The following is a 19,094-nucleotide window of genomic DNA, read 5'->3' as shown; positions in this document are numbered from 1 at the left end:
GATCAGGGTTCCGTTAGTGTGTCTTCAATTATTAGCAATTTATTTTTATATTTGTTCTTTAGGAATGTCTATTTATTCCCTGAAAGGTTGAAAAAGAACACATAGCGCTTATATAATGTGCATGTCATGCTTGACAAGTAATGTATCATCTTCTTTATGTACCCTGTGCTATCTAGTAGAATTTTGGGGGCATAATGTTATCCAATGTATATGTATGAATGATTTTGAATGCCTCCTGTTGCAATATATTGATCAATGACTTATATAATCCAAATATTGTCCTAGTTACAGTGGCTCATTTTTTCTTACATTATTTAGTATAATGAGAAATTCAAATTAATAAGTATATTTAAAATGTATACCATTCATCAAGACACATTATAGTTGTTTTGAGCTTTATTAGTTAGGTTCTTAATGATAAGGACCTGTTAACTAATATTTAATAAATTGGCAATTTATTATGATGTTCTTTACAGAGTTAAAAAAAGACTTTATTTTATATTTAAAACAATAATGCAAGAAAATAATGTTTTATTGTTTAACAGTGTTGTATCTCCTTTTGTAATAATGTATATTTTTTCATGAATTGTCTGACACTTGAATGATTAACAAGGTGGATAATGTTATGTTCATTCTCAACAATTTGAAGTAATTTGAAAATATTGATGTCATAATTGCATAAAGTAAGTATCTTTTAAGGTAAATTGATTTGTATCTGCTTACCAAATTATATATTTAATATAATTTATGCTTTCCTCCTTCTCTGATGAGGTCCAATTTACAGAGTGGAAGATAAGCAAGGTCTCTGAATAATTTTCAGTTTCTAGCTTAAAATAAATAAGCCTGCCCTGTCCACAGCACACTTGCATAAAGGTGGGACGTGGAGGACAGCAGTACTTTCCCTGGCCACAAGCTTTGGAAGCTCTATTTAGGGAGGGTTGTATTCATTTCTTGCCTACTTTAAGAAAGGCATCAGTCTAAGCATTTTTGAAAATTTGTCATATTTAATTTTTGCAATAACTATTTAAGAAATTATTACTACCAGTTTTAGAGAGGAGGAGGAGAAATTACCTAATCTGTTCAGACACATTTGCCAGAGTTTAGATAAGATTCAGTCTGGTTAGCATTTGCCAGAGTTTAGATAGGATTCAGTCAGCATGCCAGAGTTTAGTCAGATTCAGTCAGCATTTGCCAGAGTTTAGACAGGATTCAGTCAGATTCCCCAAGCAGAGAGTCTTTAATAAAATAGTTTCATTCCGTCCCTTTCTTAGGCCACACACTAGATTGAACCAACAAGTTCTGCCTTAGCATGATGTTGAGTTCTTTAGTTCATTTTACTGTTTATCTGGCTGATTGTTTTTATAATAGAAAGAGCTAGATAAGAGTCTAGGGAGTATTTTCTGCACAAAAGTACTCTACTGCCACTAGTCTTGTGTCATAATTAAAATTACCACATTTAATTGTCCCATTAATTTATAACATCTATGATGTGATTAGTCCTTTATATCATTTGCACATGTCTTTACATGAATAAGTAAGAGAGAGCAGGGATCTTTAAAAAATATGAGAAAGCAGTATCTATAACCAAACTCCCACTCCCCACCAAAAAGGGTGTAAGCAGAGGATATGCTACTAAGAAACATTAAGAAAATGCACATCTGAACTACTGATTTTTTTTTTTTTTCACTTAGTGTTGCTTAATGGCACTTATGTTAGTACGAAATGGCACTTTACTTTTAAGAGTATATTCTGTTGATGACAAATGACATTTATTTCAAGCTTGAAGAGAGAAAATTATACCAGAAACCTATTCCTGGAAATAAATTCTTTACAAATATTAAAAGGGAAAAGAGATTATGTTAATTTTTCAAAATGTAATAATATTTATCTCTAACAAAATGAAAAAAAGACAGTCTTTTTTCCACCAATAAGCAATGGGCATGAATTGGCTTACAACATAATTGTATAACCAGTAGTCATGCAATATGATGCTCATATACTTGAAAATAACTATATTTTATACCACATTTTTTATGTTGTCTGAGTATTTTCTACCTAATTGCTCATCTGACACCCATACTACTTACTCCTATTTGTATTATAAATATAAAAGAGGCTATTTAAAAATAATTATTTTCTTTTGATGAGCAGAAGGTGCCTGTAAAACAAATATGAGATAAATAATGAATCCTAAGCTTATGATTTTGTCAACTCCATGGTAAATATTGTTAAAATAAGCAACAATATCAACAAGCTACAAAATCTGTTGCCATTAGTAGTTTTTAAATTGCCATTTTTAGTTTGATTAACCTGGTAGAATCAGGAGGACAATCAAAGTCTGCTAGGGACAATTGGATGTGTGGACATCATATTTACGTTTTGCATATTTTTAGAGACATTTTAATAAAAGGATATTGCTGCCCTAAATTACTTAAATGCAGCTTAATTCGAACTAATTTTCTAGCAGTTGAGCTAAGGTGAATCAGTGCCAACCTACTCTTATATTTAATAGCCTCTGGGACACTGGGATCTAACTTCCCAGTGGATCATCCTCTGAAGGACTGAAAATGTTGTAGTAAATGTTATTTTCCTAGTACAAAACAAAATTCTAGAACAATGGCTTCCAAACAGCAGGAACCTTTAATTAAATTAAAGCATTGAGTCAAGAAAACAAACATCATCTGATTAGTATCAAGAAAACAGAGTTTTTGAACTTTGGTTTAAAAATAAAATCCTGCCCCAAGACTCTGGGAATGAAAGTCAGAATATTTTAATGAATTTATGTACAATTATTCAAGGCAAAATACAAAATGAACTGGTCAAACTTACAGCAATTATAGTTTACTTCAAATTGGTGCTGATAGAAGAATAAAACAAATTCATTTTCTCCTGTTATTATTGACATTGTAGAAACATTGTTTTACATTTTTCATATATGTTTGAAGTGAACAGATAAGTGCTAAAATTACTTTCTGTAATTTTAATGTGCCACACCATCTCTGATAGTTTTGAATTTTAATAAAATATTTTAAAATTATCATGTTAATTTCTAATAAGAAAAATAATGAAAATATTTTATGTTTTGCTGTCCTCTTTAAACTTAAATAATAAAATTTTATAGTCTGAAGAACTTAGTTGATGTAAAATTTTCTTTATTCTAAAATTTTATGTGTTCTTTTGACTGCTGTTTTAATGAGAGGATCGACAATTGTCTTAATCTTGATTTTTGAATGTCAATTGTAATCTCTAATTTTATCCATTTTGGTCATCATAAAAAGGTATATTCACAACACAAACAAACAGTAGTTACATGAGTAGCACATAAAGGAAATATGGACTGTAATTACTTTTTTGTTCCTTGGAATACACAATGTTAAAATCAATTTTATTCAGGCCATTGGACATTCGTCTCAGCATGATTTTTCAATTTTATAAGCAGTAGGAGACTTAACAAGAGATAATGAAGTAAAACGGGACCATGAAATCACCAGCTACATTATTTTATTTTTTCTTTGGCTATTTAATTTCAAAAGTAAATGCTCTGAAAGCTCTAAGCAGGATTCAAATTGTACAATTCCTAAGCAACCATGCTTCATTTATGTTTCATATACAGTCAATGCTTAATCTTTTATTTAAGAAACTTCAAAACATTGAAAAATAGCAAATAAAAATATAAATTTATAAATAAAAATGGATTGTGTGAATTTCCCAAGGTTTTAAGCAAATTGATTTATTCACTAGATTAAATTTGGTAATAAAATACAGCTCTGAGTCAAGGTTTTGATTCGTAGAACTATCTTTCAGATCTCTCTGGAGGTAGTCACCCTGAACTATTTTGCCCCTTCAAATAATATCCAAAAGATTGATCTTTTATTAGATATGGATGCGGTATTCTACCTACTTTGTTACATATCTCTAGCCTCCTGCTCTTCTTCAGATCACTCTATATACAAATAGTCCCCAGTTTATGATGGTTCAACTTACGGTTTTTCAACTTTGCAAATATTTTATCTGGATTTAATCCCATTGTAGAAGTCAAGGAGGATCTGTATAACTCTCTTAAAATATCACTTAGCCAAGCCATCCTATGTGCCATATGTATTTCCCCACCTTTGATGATAAATTCCTATTTATTCTTTATATTTCAATACAAATTTAATTTCCATTGTTAAATGTATCAATATATTATCCATTATATTTGTAATATGGGATGCTCACATTATGAAATTACTTTGATTATTCAAATAACTTTAACTTAGTATGCTACATATTCTTTGAAAATAGAACATGCCATCAACCTTATGTAGAATACTGTGCAATAGAAGTAAAAATGAGGCATAAAAGTAAGCCGAATGTATAATTTTATATTTTATAGGATCAACATTAAATAGGTAAAAACAAAATTAATTTTAATGATATATTTTACTTAATATATCCAAAATATAGTTTCAGCATATATCATTGTAAATATTACCAAGATGTTTTATATTTAAAAATCTAAGTCTTGAAAATACGTTTTTTGTTCTGCTTTGTGTTGTTTATTCCCTTGCAGCACATATAAATTCTAATTGGCCATAATCAACATGCTTGAATTGCCTCATAAGACTAGTAGACACTATATTGAACAGTATAGATAAAGAATGACATCTGGACATATAAGGTGCTTGTTAAAGTGATGAATTATTTTGTGTTTGTATGTGTGCATATGCACATATATATGAAGTAAAGTAAATTATTAAAACACTTAATACAATATTGTAATAAACAGATAAATCAAATAAATAGCCATAGAAAGGGAATGTAATAGGAAAAGAGAACGTATGTTTGAATAGATAAGTATACAGAATAGCCGATTAAAATAAATGAACCAATATTTAAGAAGTAAGAACAAAATTATTTTATAATATATCTGGGCAAATATTAACAGACATTTCTCAAAAGAAGACATACAAATGGTCGACAGGTATATGAAAAAATCTCAACATTACTAATCACCAGTGAAATGCAAATTAAAACCACAATGAACTATAACCTAACATCTACTGGAACGGTTATTAGCAAAAAGACAAAATATAACAGGAATTATCAAGGAGGTAGAGAAAAGCAAGCACTTGCACTGCTGGCGATGATATAAATTAGTGTAGCCATTATGAAAAACAGTATCGAGGGTCTTCAAGAACAAGAATAGAATCAGCAATTTCACTACTGGACAAATATTAAAAAGAAATGGAATGAGTGTGCAAAAAGACAGCTGTTCTCACGTTTATTGTAGCATTTCTTACAATAGCCAAAATATGGAGTACACCTAAGTGTCCATCAATGAAAGAATGAGAAAAATATGGTATATTTACCACATTCACCGTGAAAAGAATGAAATTCTGTTATTTCCAACAACTTGGATAATCGTCGGAAAACTTTATTGTTAAGTGAAATAAGCCAGGCACAGAAAGACAAATACCACAGGATCTCACTCATATGTGGAATCTAAAAAAGTTAATCTCAAAGAAGTACAGAGTAGAATGGTGATTAACAGAGGGTGGGATGATAGAGAGAAATGTGGAGATCTTGGTCTATGAATACAAAATAGTGAACAGAAACAAAAAATTCAAGACATCTATGGTACAACTTGGGGACCATTGTTAATAATATATTATATTCTCAAAAAAATGCTAAGAGAGGGAATGTAAAGAGTATTCACTACAAAAACAACAGCTATGTGAGATGATAATTATGCTAATAAACCACATTTAATTATTTTACAATGTGCATCTAATTCAATACATCATGTTATACACTGTAAATGTAAGTTTTACATGTAAAAAAAAAATGAATCAATGCCTTAACTACATAACTGAATCATGCCATTTGTTCTCATATTTTTTATGCTTTCTCACTAATAGAATTAGTTTAAAAATAATTACATCTGATAGATTGTTTACTACAAAAATGTTAAAATATACAAGTAGGGAATACGTGAAGAGGAGGGACCCCTTCTACACATTTGGTGGGAATGTAAATTGATTATAGCTTTTATAGAAAACAGTTTGGAGGTTATTCAAAAAATTAGAAATATCCCACTTTGGGTATATATTCAAAGAAAACAAAGTCCGTACATCGAAGAGATATCTGCACTCTCATGTTTATTGCATTATTCATAATAGACAAGATATGAAAAAAATCTAAATGTCTGTTTGATAATTAAATCAATTAATTGGATAAATAGATAAAATTTAATATTATTTTGACGTGAAAAAGAAATTTCTGCCATTTGTGACAACATAAGTGAAACTTGAGGCCATTACGCTAAGTGAAAGAAGTCAGACAAATACAAAGACACTTATATCACTTATAAGTGAAAGCTGAAAACGTTGAATTTACAGAGCGTCAGAGTAGAATGATTGTTGCCAGGGACTGGGGAGTGGGGAGAATAGAGAGATGTTGGCTAAAGAATACAAATTTTTACTTATAAAATGAATAATTATGGGGATCTAATGTATACCATGATGACTATACATAAAAATACTGTATTGAATACTTAAAATTTGCTGAGAGAATAGACCTTAAATATTTTGAACACAAAAGAAAAAAGGTGACTAACTAGACTGTGGTAATCATTTCATTACAAATATGATATACATATGAATGTATGTTCACACATGTATAATATGTAAAGTCATCATTTGTATAGCTTAAATTTATGCAATTTTATTTTTCAGGTATACCCTAATGAAGCTGGAAAAAATAAAATAAATATAATAAAAATAAAATGAATCGTCCATGTTCTATTTGAGGGTAACTCAATAGATTTTATTTTTTATCTCTTTAATTTATAAATGAATTTCTTTCATTAATTGCTTGCTAAGAACTTCCGTCGAAATTTTTAAAATGAAAAGTCCACAATTATAACATGAATTCAATAATTATTCATAACAATAATATGAACATAAAATGCAAGAGTTGAGTTTTATTACAAATGATTTTAAAAGCTACAAAAAAGGTTGCTTAATTATAGTCACACACCAACAGAATAAGTGGAAAGATATCTGCCAAAATATTATGCAAATATCTTTTTGTGACATGGTATTAAATTCTAATCATCTCAAGTAGAAAAAAAAAAAATCTACCTCAAACCATTACACCGCATGAGGATGACATACTATAAAAAAAAAATCATTAGAATTCCCAAAATGCAGCTTTAGTGGTAACAAAATCACTAATGTGAAAGATACATATTAGAAATTTTAACTAAAAACATTTCATGAAATGAGAGTGTAAACAAAAATATTTCAGTGTAAATATATTTTTGGACTGCACATTCTAAATATATATGCATTATTAATATGTTTGATGTTATAATTATGTAATTAAATAGTTCATCTATATTTTTAATATTTTACATTGATCATTTGTCCCCTCCAAGTAAAACAATGTTTAAAAATATTCCTGTTGTTGAATTGGGGGCTTATGAATTATTCAGAATTGTTTTAAAAGTGCACACAAAAGACGTTACTTTATGTTTAGAGATGTTTAAATGCATGCACATAAATCAACTAGTCCTAATATAAGTCAGAGCCTAAACAGAAAAAAAAAAAAAAACAAGTATGACTAGTTCAAAAAAAGAAAATTCAATGTAGTAATTTAATTAAAGTGTTGAAAAGTGGACCATCAGTTAGTGATTAAATCATAAATAAAGATGGGAACAAAAATAATGGTAGGTACCTGATGGTATATGGAACAATGGAAGACATGTGTATCCACTGTTTGAGACAGATACTGCTAAGGGTAGAAAGTGAGAGACAAATACTCCAATTTTTCCCTTCTTTGAATCTTGCCTTTTAAATTTTCTTCAATATTACCCATTGTTTAAATTTAAATTGAGTCTATACAGGGGGATGTAGGAAGAGGAGGCCAAGACTCTACCCTATGAAACAGAATAGCAAAAGGAAAATGGACAATATATGTTAATCAAAGATCAGATATAATCAAAGTACATACAACCATTTTGATATGAATTTTAGTTTAAAAAAGTAAAATTCTAATGCATATACCTCATAAAAATTAGAGAAAACAGAATTTATTTCAAATTAGAAGCAGAGGTATTTTAGCAATCACTAATGATTGTCTCATTTCTTATTTTCCATGAAACTACTTATGATGATATATGAAAGTTATATTTAAAATTAACAAACATAATAATATCTTATATTTAAAATAAATATTTTAAAAGAAAGTGAAATAAATTTTCACTAAATATAAACGTAATATTTCTTGTTGAGAAAAAAGACTCTATAACTTGCTAGATATTAACTCATTTAAAGAATAACTCAATATCAAGTTCATTCAATAATTATTATTATGCATAGTTCTAAAAAAAATAGTAGTTTCTAGGCAAAGATAACAGAGACCAATGTTTCCTTTAGCTGTAAATAAAGTAGGGTAGCTTTTGTATTACACTGAACATTCTTTCCTTTGCAATCTCAAGTTTCATCCAGATCTTGAGTAGCCATGGCTTTAGTTAAAAAATACTTAAGAGGAGCTCCAAATTTTCTAGGGAATAGGAACCAAATAATTTAAATATTATACTTCATATAATATTCTAATAAAAATACTGATATTAAATGAATATTATAATACTATTTGTTGGTGGATAGAGGGGAGAATTGAAGGTAAAATGGGAACTGTTGTGGGCAGGATAATGGCTCTCCCCAAACATATTCATGTCGTAATCCCTAGTTCTACTGTCCTAATTCCTGAAACCTGTGAATACATTATCTGACATGACAAAAAATAACTTTCTAGATGTGATTAAGAACTTTGAGATGGGTTGATTATTCTGGATACCATATATGGGATCAATCTAATTACCTGGGTTCTTAAAATCCGAGATTCTTTCCCAATTGTGAGCAAAGTAAGATGTGACTATAGAAACTCTGAGAGAGACAATTTTACTGGTTTGAAGATGGAAGAGTTTAGGAAAGGTGGAAAAGGCAAGAAAATCTTGTGTAATGCTAGAGTCTCCAGAAAGAATTTCAGCCTTATTGACACATTAATTTAGTAAGACCTGTGTCTGACTTCTACAGAACTTGAAGTAATAAACTGGTGGTTTTAAGCCATTAATTTGTGGTTTGTTTCAACAGTTATACACAATTAAGACAAAAAATATTGCAAAAATGCCTAATGTAGTTGTAGGAGAATCAGGCAAAATGTTATTTGTAAAGGTAATATTCAAGCTTCATCTTAACAGGAAAGTGGAAATTAGCTAGCTATAAGAATTACTGTCCGAGATAGAATAACATAAGTTAAGACCAATATATGAGGCTTTCTTTAGACATTGGGGAGTTTAGAGCATGCTACCTTGTTACGTGAGAAAACGGCACAAGTAGGAAGACCTCTCTCATGTTCTCCTAGTTCTTCTAATCTGAAGCAGCTCACAAGACCCTAATTTGAGACGTATTTTCCCTATACCCAGAGGAAAGGAAGATACTTATATGAAGAACAAGAAATACAGAGAAAAATCTGAACAAAGAGCCTTAATATATTCCTTCCACATTTATCATCATCCCTCCTTTGTCCAATTATATGTCTCCACAACAATACACCTTTCCATCAAATCTAAGCATTAAAAAAAACAAGTTTACCTATTTCTTTGTATCTTCTTTTAAGAGTTTCCCTGTTATATAAAACTTACAATACTTCAAAGAATTGGAAAAAGCTAATTTAAATTTCATATGGAATGAAAGAAGAACTCACATAGCCAAGACAATTCTAAGCAAAAAGAACAAAGCTGGAGGCATCACGTTACCTGACTTCAAACTATATTACAAGGCTACAGTAACATAAACAACGTGATACTGGTACCAAAACAACTATATAGACCAATGGAACAGAACAGAGGCCTCAGAAATAACACTACACATCTACAACCATCAGACCATTGACAAACCTTACAAAAACAAGCAACGGGGAAAGGATTCCCTATTCAATAAATGATGTTGAGAAAACTGGGTAGTTACATGCAGAAAGCTGAAAATGGATCCCTTTTTACACCTTATACAAAAATTAACTCAAGGTGGATTAAAGACTTACATGTAGACCTGAAACCATCAAAATCTTAGAAGGAAACCTAAGCAATACCATTCAGGACATACACATGGGCAAAGACTTCATGACTAAAATACCAAAGCAATGGCAACAAAAGCCAAAATAGACAAATAGAATCTAATTAAACTAAAGAGCTTCTGCACAGCAAAAGAAATTATCATCAGAGTGAACAGAAAACCTACAGAATGGGAGAAAATTTTTGCAATCTATCCATCTCACAAAGAGCTAATACCCAGAATCTACAAAGAACTTAAACAAATTTACAAGAAAAAAAAACAACACCATCAGAAAGTGGACAAAGAATATGAACAGACACTTCTCAAAAGAAGACATGAAGCCAACAAACATATGAATAAAAGCTCATCACCACTGGTCATTAGAGAAATGCAAATCAAAACCACATTTAGATACCATCTTACCCAGTTAGAATGGAAATTATTAAAAAGTCAGAAAACAACAGATGCTGGAGAGGATGTGGAGAAATAGTCATGTTTTTATATGGTTGGATGGAGTGTAAATTAGTTCAACCATTGTGGAAAACAGTGTGGTGATTCCTCAAGGATCTAAAACTAGAAATACCATTTGACCTGGCAATCCTATTACTGGGTATATACCCAAAGGATTATAAATCATTCTGGTATAAATACACATGCACATATATGTTTACTGTGGCACTATTCACAACAGCAAAGACTTGAAACCATCCCAAATGCCCATCTGTGATAGACTGCATAAAGAAAATGTGACACATATGCAACATAGAATACTATGCAGCCATAAAAAAGGAGGAGTTTATGCCCTTTGCAGGAACATGGATGAAGCTGGAAACCATAATTTTCAGCAAACTAATGCAGTAACAGAAAAGAAAACACTGCATGTTCTCACTCATAAGTGGGAGTTGAACAATGAGAGCACATGAACATGGGGGGAAACATCACACACCAAGGCCTGTCCTGGGGTGGTGTGCTCCTGGAGGGATAGCATTAGGATAAATACCTAATGTAGATGATGGGTGGATGAGTGCTGGAAAACACCAGGGCACATATATATGTAAGTAACAAACGTGCATATTCTACACATATACTCCAGAATTTAAAGTAAAATAACACAAAAAAGAAAACAATAAATATATTAGTATACTTTTTTCTTGTTATTCTTTCCTTTTTATAGAGACCTTAGCCATGCACCTAATGATGGGCAGGAAAAGACATTTTTTTTGTCTGCTACATGATGGCCTGAATTTTCCTAGGGCAATGAATTTTCCACAGATAAATAGAATAAATAAAATATCATTTCTGAAATGTCATATGCAAGGCAGCAAGAAACCATTTAGGATGATACTAAAGTAATATCAAAGTATATAGTGTCATGGACTAAGGGAAGTGACAGTGGAAAAGAAGAAAAATTAAGGAAGTAGAGATATCCAGGAAAAAGAGTTATCAAGCCAGGGCATGGTAACTGAGTTATATTGGTTGAAGGGGCAAGAAACAATCAAATGCAAATCCAAGGTTTCGGTCTAAAGAAGCTCAGCATTGTTTAGTGTCATACATTGAGTTTGGAAGCATATGAGGCTAAATGTAAAGAGGAGATAGTGAGTTTATCTCTGGATATATTGAAATTATGATTTTGTGCTAGATATCTAATCATGTATTTTAGTAAATAACTTTATATATGTGTTTTAAACACAAGATATATATTAGGCTGGGTATTTATATTGTAAAATTATTTCGGTTATATGGCCGTGATATGTGGATGTCAAATGAAGCCAAGAAAGAGTGGATAACAATTCCAAAGGAAAAATAAGTCCTAAAATATATACCTAAGAAATACCAGTTTTAATAGCCAGTCTGTGGAGAAATATCTAACCAAATAAATCTCCAGGAAAGAAAGTGACATCCAGAAAGTATTACTAGGAAGTGCAAAGAATGTAAATCCACAAAATCCAGCTTGAATAAAAAAGGAGTGGAACCAGGAGGATCCATTACTCAATCTCAAGTCATACTTCAATGTATATCCAGATTTTGATGTGATTAGTAACGTTGTTATAAATTATATAGTCTTTTATGGTCTGTATGCAGACATAGGTGAATGATGTTTAACAGATTCTTGTGTGGATATAATAAATAACTCTTTATAAGTAGCAATTAGTTTTTATTTTATTCGGAGAAATAAACCTCTCTGAATCTCAGTTGGCTTTCTTGGACCCACAGAAGAAAGATTTAATTCTCATGATACTTTTAGGGTTGGTTCTAAGAACAAGATTTACAGAAAGAAAATGCCAGAAATCTTACCATAGGGGACAAACATTAGAAATGAAATTAAGTTACCACTTCGATCAAACTACTGATACATACAGCAATATAGATGAAACTCAGAAACATAATAGTGTATAAAAGAAGATGGACCCAAAAGGCTACAAGCTGAATGATTCCATTTATTTGATATTTGGAAAAGGCAAAAACATGGAGACTAAAATTGAATCAGGGCTGGAGACAGGTGGCGTTGATTCACTGCTAAGGAGCATGAGGACATTATTTGGGATGATGAAATGTTCTATATCTTGATTATGAAGATGATTACACTCATAGAACTATATGCCTAACTGTATGCCTAATTTTATTATGCTTTGGTAAAAGCTACTTTAAAATTATGAATAAATAAGCTTTTGTAATAGTGAAAACTTTATTGAATAAACTATGAATAAGTAAGCTTTTGTAATAATGAAAAGTTTATTGATAAACTGAATGTTTCTAACACAAACCTGATTATATACATTTGTTAAATAAATTACTAAATGATATATTTTTAAAGAAATCAGATTTTTAATGAACTACTCGTTTAATTATTTTAGAAAGTAATATTTTTTTTTAATGAGCAACCTTACTTCCACCTGTAAACATTTTGTAACTAAGTAGCAAACTTCAAAACATGTTTGTCAAGTTCAGCTTGGCAATATGTAGACTATTAACTGATTTATTGAAATTGCCATTTGGTAATTAAAACCTATTTACTTTTTGATTTCCTGTAAGATAGATAGTTGACTTCATGTAGATGAGTTTTGAAATTAAACACTGAGAAATATTTTTAAACTAAATGCATACTCATACTTGTATAATGTTTTATCTGCTTCCAATTTTAAGAGACTACTTATACTACAAATTTTTTTTAACTTTTATTTTAGTTTCAGGATTACATATGCAGGTTTGTTATATAGGTAATTTGCATGCCATGGTGGTTTGGTGTACAGGTTACTTCATCGCTCAGATAATAAGTATAATACCAGGTAGGTAGTATTTCGAACTATACACTCCTTCCACCTTTCAGCCTCAAGTAGCCTCCAATGTCCGTTGTTCCCTTCTTTGAATCCATGTCTACTCAGTATTTACGACCCACATATTAATGAGAACATGTGGTATTTGGTTTTCCATTCCTACATTAGTTGGCTGAGAAAAATGGCCTGCAGCTCCATCCATGTTGCTACAAAAACCATGATCTTGTACATTTTTGACTGTATAATACTCCACAGTGGATATCTACCACATCTGTCATTGTTGGACGTTTAGGCTAATTCCATGTCTTTGCTATTGTGAATATTGCTGTGATGAACATACATGTGCATGCGTCTTTAAGGCAGAATAATTATTCCTTTGGGTATAAGTTTCTTATAGATGCTGGATATTAGACCTTTGTCAGGTGCATGGTTTGAAAATATTTTCTCTTATTCTATGGGTTGTCTGTTTACTCTGTTGATAATTTATTTTGCAGTGAAGAAGCTCTTTAGTATAATTAAGTCCCCTATGTAAATTGTTGTATTTCTTGCAATTAAATTTGGCACATCCATGATAAAATCTTTGCCAGGACCTATGTGCAGAATGGTACTTCCTAGGTTTATTTCATGGGATTTTTTAGTTTTATGTTTTACATTTAAGTCATCTTGAGTTGAGTTTTACATATCTTGTAAAGAAGGGGTCTAGTTTCAATCTTCTGCATATAGCTAGCCATATGCAGTGTTTAGTTTGTTGAGTTTTTTAGCATGAAGGAATATTAAATTTTATTGAAAGCCTTTACTGCACATATTGAGATTATCATGTGGTGTTTGCTATTGGTTTTGTTTATGTAATGAATCGCATTTATTGATTTGCACATTTTGAACCAACTTTTCATCCTGGGGATAAACGTACTCAATTATGGTGTACTAGCTTCTCAATGTGCTGCTAGATTTTGTTTGCTAATATTTTGTTGATGATTTTTGTAACTCTATTCATCAACGATATTGGCCTAAAGTTTCCTTCCTTCCTTCCTGTCTCTCTTTCTTTCTTTCTTGTTTCCTCTGCCAGGTTTTTGTATCAGGATGATGTTGTCCTCATAGAATGAGTTGGGGGAAGTCCATCTTTCACAATTTTTTCAAATATTTTCAGTAGGAATGATACCAACTCTTCTTTGGTGTCTAATAGAATTTGGCTGTGAATCTATATTGTCCTGGGCTTTTACAGATTGATAGACCTCTTATAACTGATTCAATTTTGGAACTTACTATTGGTCTGTTTGGTATTTCACTTCCTTCTTGGTTCAATCTTGGGAAATTGTCTGTTTTCAGAAATTATACTATTTTTGGTAAGTTCTTTAGCTTGTGTGCATAGACATGTTTGTAATAGTCTCAGAGGGTTCTTTTTTCTTTCTTTTTTTTTTTTTTTTTGTATTTCTGTGGGATCAGTGGCAATGTTCCCTTTGTCATTTCTGATTATGTTTATTTGGATTTTCTCTTATCTTTCTTAGTCTAGCTAGTGGTCTATAAATTGTATTCACTTTTTCAAAGACAACCTCTGTTTTTATTGATCTTTTGTATTATTTTGCCTTATGTTTCTCATTCAGTTCAGCTCTGATTGTGGTTATCTCCTGTCTTCTGCTAGCTTTGGAGTTGATTGGTTCTTGCTTTCTTAGTTCCTCAGGGTTTGATGTTAGGTTGTTAATAAGAGATCTTTCTAACTTTTAATGTGGGCATTTAGTACTATAAATTTTCTTTTAACACTGCTTTAGCTCTGTCCCAGAGACTCTGATACACTCTGTCTTTACTCTCACTAGTTTCAGAGAATTCCTATATTTCTGCCTTAATTTCATTGTTTACTCAGAACTGAGTCAGGGGCAGGCTGTTTAATTTACATATAAGTGTATTGTGTTGAGTGATGTTCCTAATATTGATTTCTATTTTCATTGGGCAGTGGTCCAAGAGAGTGGTTGGTATAATATTTTTATAATTTGCTCAGAATTACTTTACGGCCAATCGTGTGGTTAATTTTAGAGTATGTGCCATGTTCAGATTAAAAGATTGTATATTCTGTTGTTTTGGGGTGGAAAGTCCCCCATTTAGTCAAGTGTCAAGCTTAATTCATGAATATTGTTTTTAGCCTTCTGCCTTGATGATGTGTCTAATACTGTCAGTGGGGTGCTGGAGTCTCTCACTATTATTGTGAGGTCATTTAAGTCTCTTAAGAACTTGTTTTATTTATCTGGGTGCTCCAGTATTGGGTGAATATATCTTTAGGATAGTTAAGTCTTCCTATTTTATTGAACTCACTGTCATTATGTAATTCCCTTGCTTGTCATTTTGTGATCATTGTTGAGTTGAAGTCTGTATTGTCTGAAATTAGAATAGTAACCACTCTGCTTTTCTTTGGTTTTCCATTTGCTGGAAAGGTTATCTCTATCACTTTACTTTGAGCCTGTAAGTGTCATTACATATGAGATGGGTATTCTATAGACAGCATGCTAATAAGCCTTGCTTCTTTATCTAACTTGCCACTCTATGCTTTTTAAATTTGGAACGTTTAGCTGTTTACTTTGAAGTTACTATTTATATGTTCAGATTTGATCCTGTTGTGTTGTTAACTGGTTATTATAAAGGTTTGATTGTGTAGCTGCTTTAGTGTCCCTGGTCTATGTACTTAAGTGTGTTTTTGTGATGATCAGTAATAGTCTTTTGTTTCCATATTTAGCACTCATTTAAGGACCTCTTATATGACAAGTCTGGTAGTGACAAATGCCTTTAGCATTTGCTTCTCTGAAAAGGATTGTATTTCTCCTTTGCTTATGAAGTTCAGTTTGGCTGGATATAAAATTCTTGGTTGCATTTTCTTCTTTTTTTTTTTTTCAAGAATGCTGTATATACTATATGCCCCCAATCTCTTCTGACTTGCAGGGTGTCTGATGGAAGGTCCCCTACTAGCCTGATGAGATTCCATTTGTAAGTGACCTACTACTTCCCTCTAGCTGCCTTTAATATATTTTGTTCATGTTAACCATGGAGAATCTGATGACTACGTGTCTTAGGGATAGTCGTTTTCCATATTGTCTAACAGAAGTTCTTTCTACTTCCTGAATTTAAATGTTGGCTTGTCTAGTCTGGTTGGGGAAATTTTCGTGGATGATATCCTCAAATAGGTTTTGCAAGTTGCTTGCTTTCTCTCCCTCTCTTTCAAGGATGTCAATAAGTCACAGATTTGGTCTCCTTAAATAATCTCACATCTTTGGAGGTTTTGTTCTTTCCTTATTACTATATTTTCTTAGATTTTGTCTGACTAATGTAGAGAACCAGTCTTTGGGTTCTGAGATTCTTGCCTCATTTTGGTCTCCTCTTCAGTTAATACTTGCAATTGTATTATGAAATTATTGTAGTGTGTTTTTCAGCTCTATCAGTTTGTTTGGTTCTTTTTTAAAACAGCCATTGCATCTTTCAGCTTCTGTATTGTTTTATTGTAGTTCTTAATTTCCTTGGATTGGGTTTCAACTTTCTCCTGAATCTTAATAATTTTATCCAGTTTCTGAATTTCATGTCTGTAGTTTAAACCATTTGGGTTTGTTAAGAACCATTGCTGGGGAACCAGGATGTTTGCTAGAAGGTAAGAAGATACTCTGGCCTTTGAGTTGCCAGAGTTCTTGTGCTGTTTTTTCCCCATCTGTGTGGACTGAGGTTTCTTTAATTTTTAAGTTGGTATCCTTTGGAAGAGTTTTACTACTTTCATCTTCTTTGATGCCCTTCGGGATTTTATTGTGGTATAGATTAAGTTGATTGGATTCATATCTGGAAGATTCAAGGGGCCAAGGCTCAGTTTACCACTTCTGGCCTGTGTACTGTAACTCTGGAGAGCTGGTACTGGTCTCTCAGGTTTGTTCTTTCATATCTTGAAGTTAGAATCTGCTGCACTGGAGGAGTCAAGGTGTTCCTGGTCTGCTGGCTCTCAAAATCCAATGCAGAGTGCCAGTCAAAGCACTTCATTTAGGTCATGGCAGTGGGGTCTGTGCTTACTCACATGTGCTGGTAGCCACAATAGGTAGTAGGTTGCACGTGCCTCAGCTGGGGTGGAACAACAAACAACAAGAGTAGGTCAGAGGTGTTTTTGCATACATTCAGGCTGGCAGCAATGGTATGGCTGGGTACCAGCAGGTGTTGGGTGGCACTAGCATCTGTGCACACACTCCTGTGGTGATGCAGTTGTGGCAGGGCCCCTGCAGGGGCGAGTGCACTGGTGTCAATGCATGCACTTGTGCCAGCAGTGGCAGCAGAATGGCCAGGGTGGGACACCAGTGGGAGGGATTCTGGCATCTGTAAACAGCATTTGTGCTGCAGTAGAGAAGGTATGACCATATATTAGTGGCATGGCACACTGGCAGGCTTGAGCAGAATGATATGGTGTGAATATGCATATGTGCCATTATCAGAGGATAGACAAAGTCATCCACATGCATGTACTGTCAAAGTTGTTGTTGGAAGGGTCCATGGGTGAGTATGTGCCAGGCAAGTGGAAGGGGGAGGCTACACTGAGGGTAGGCTGTGAGGTGCTGGTTACATCAAAGATGGCTGCTAGCTGGAGCTGCCCAATGGTTAGGTGTGGTCTGCAAACAATAGAGCTATGATGAAGACCTTTAGGATGTACTCCGATTGGTCATCCTGTTGTAACTGAGTGAGTTAGAAGGAATGCGCCATGCTCTGAGAGTACTTTATTAATTAGCCAGTGACCGAGAGATGGCTAACACTTAAAATTCTCTTGGCCCCAAAGAAGGGGCTTGATTTCCCTTTATATCTTGATTTAGGTAGGGGAGGGAGAGCGTAGCTGAAGCAGAATTTTACAGAAGCAGAACAAGCAAGTTTAGTAACCAGAGGGGAGGAGGTTTCCAGGATTGTTGGTTGCTAAGGGTATTTCCAAACAATCACCAAGGGGGGTTCAAAGAGAGTTATTCATAATAGCAGGTGTGCTTGCCAAGCAGGATGTTGTTACACTAGTTATAGGGAAGGATAACACAGTGTCAGTGTGACATAAGCACAGCGTCAGTGTGGCCCAGTTTTGCACCCGAGGGAGACATGGCAGGGAGGGAGAGGCAAAAATGGATCTTACAGCTAAGATGGAGTCAGTTAGGCTATCACAATCCAAGGCTACAATGCAAAAGGCATGGCCAGGCTGGGGCCCCAGCAGAGGCTGACAAAAAGGAGTGCTCTCAAATTGGACTGGCCTTTACCCATGGGCAACAGTGTTCTCATTCTCCAGGTCCAACAACCCCCAAAACACTAACGTCACCTAGAAGAACTTAAGCCTTGGGGGGATGTGTGTCTGTTGTCATGCTTTACTGCAGCCATTTCTGTGCTAAACCCTGTGGGCTATGTATAGGCTGCAATCTTGCCCATGCTACCTTTCTAAGCAGCTCTCCCTGCCAGCTCAAGTGTCTACGGAGGTCATGGGGTCTTTTGCAGCTAGGAGTCTGGAGGTCCATGGCAAAAGTGAGCCACTCCCATCTGTGCAATTCACCTCTTCTCCAAGAGTCACCGGGGGCCAGGAGTAGGTGTCTATGTTGGGCAGCCCCTCATAGTGTTCTCAGCTTCTTTCAGTCCACTGTCTGCATCTTCCCTCCATCCATCCTCAATGCCTCTCTCTGTATATCTACCATGAGTGTGCCTGTCTTCTCAGTGTCCCAGTCCACTGGTGGGAGATGTTTCTCCTTGC

Source organism: Aotus nancymaae, unplaced genomic scaffold, assembly GCF_030222135.1.
Source record: "Aotus nancymaae isolate 86718 unplaced genomic scaffold, 86718_ANA_hifiasm-v0.15.2.pri h1tg000006l, whole genome shotgun sequence".
Taxonomy (NCBI): domain Eukaryota; kingdom Metazoa; phylum Chordata; class Mammalia; order Primates; family Aotidae; genus Aotus; species Aotus nancymaae.
Note: the sequence above shows the minus strand (reverse complement) of the source record.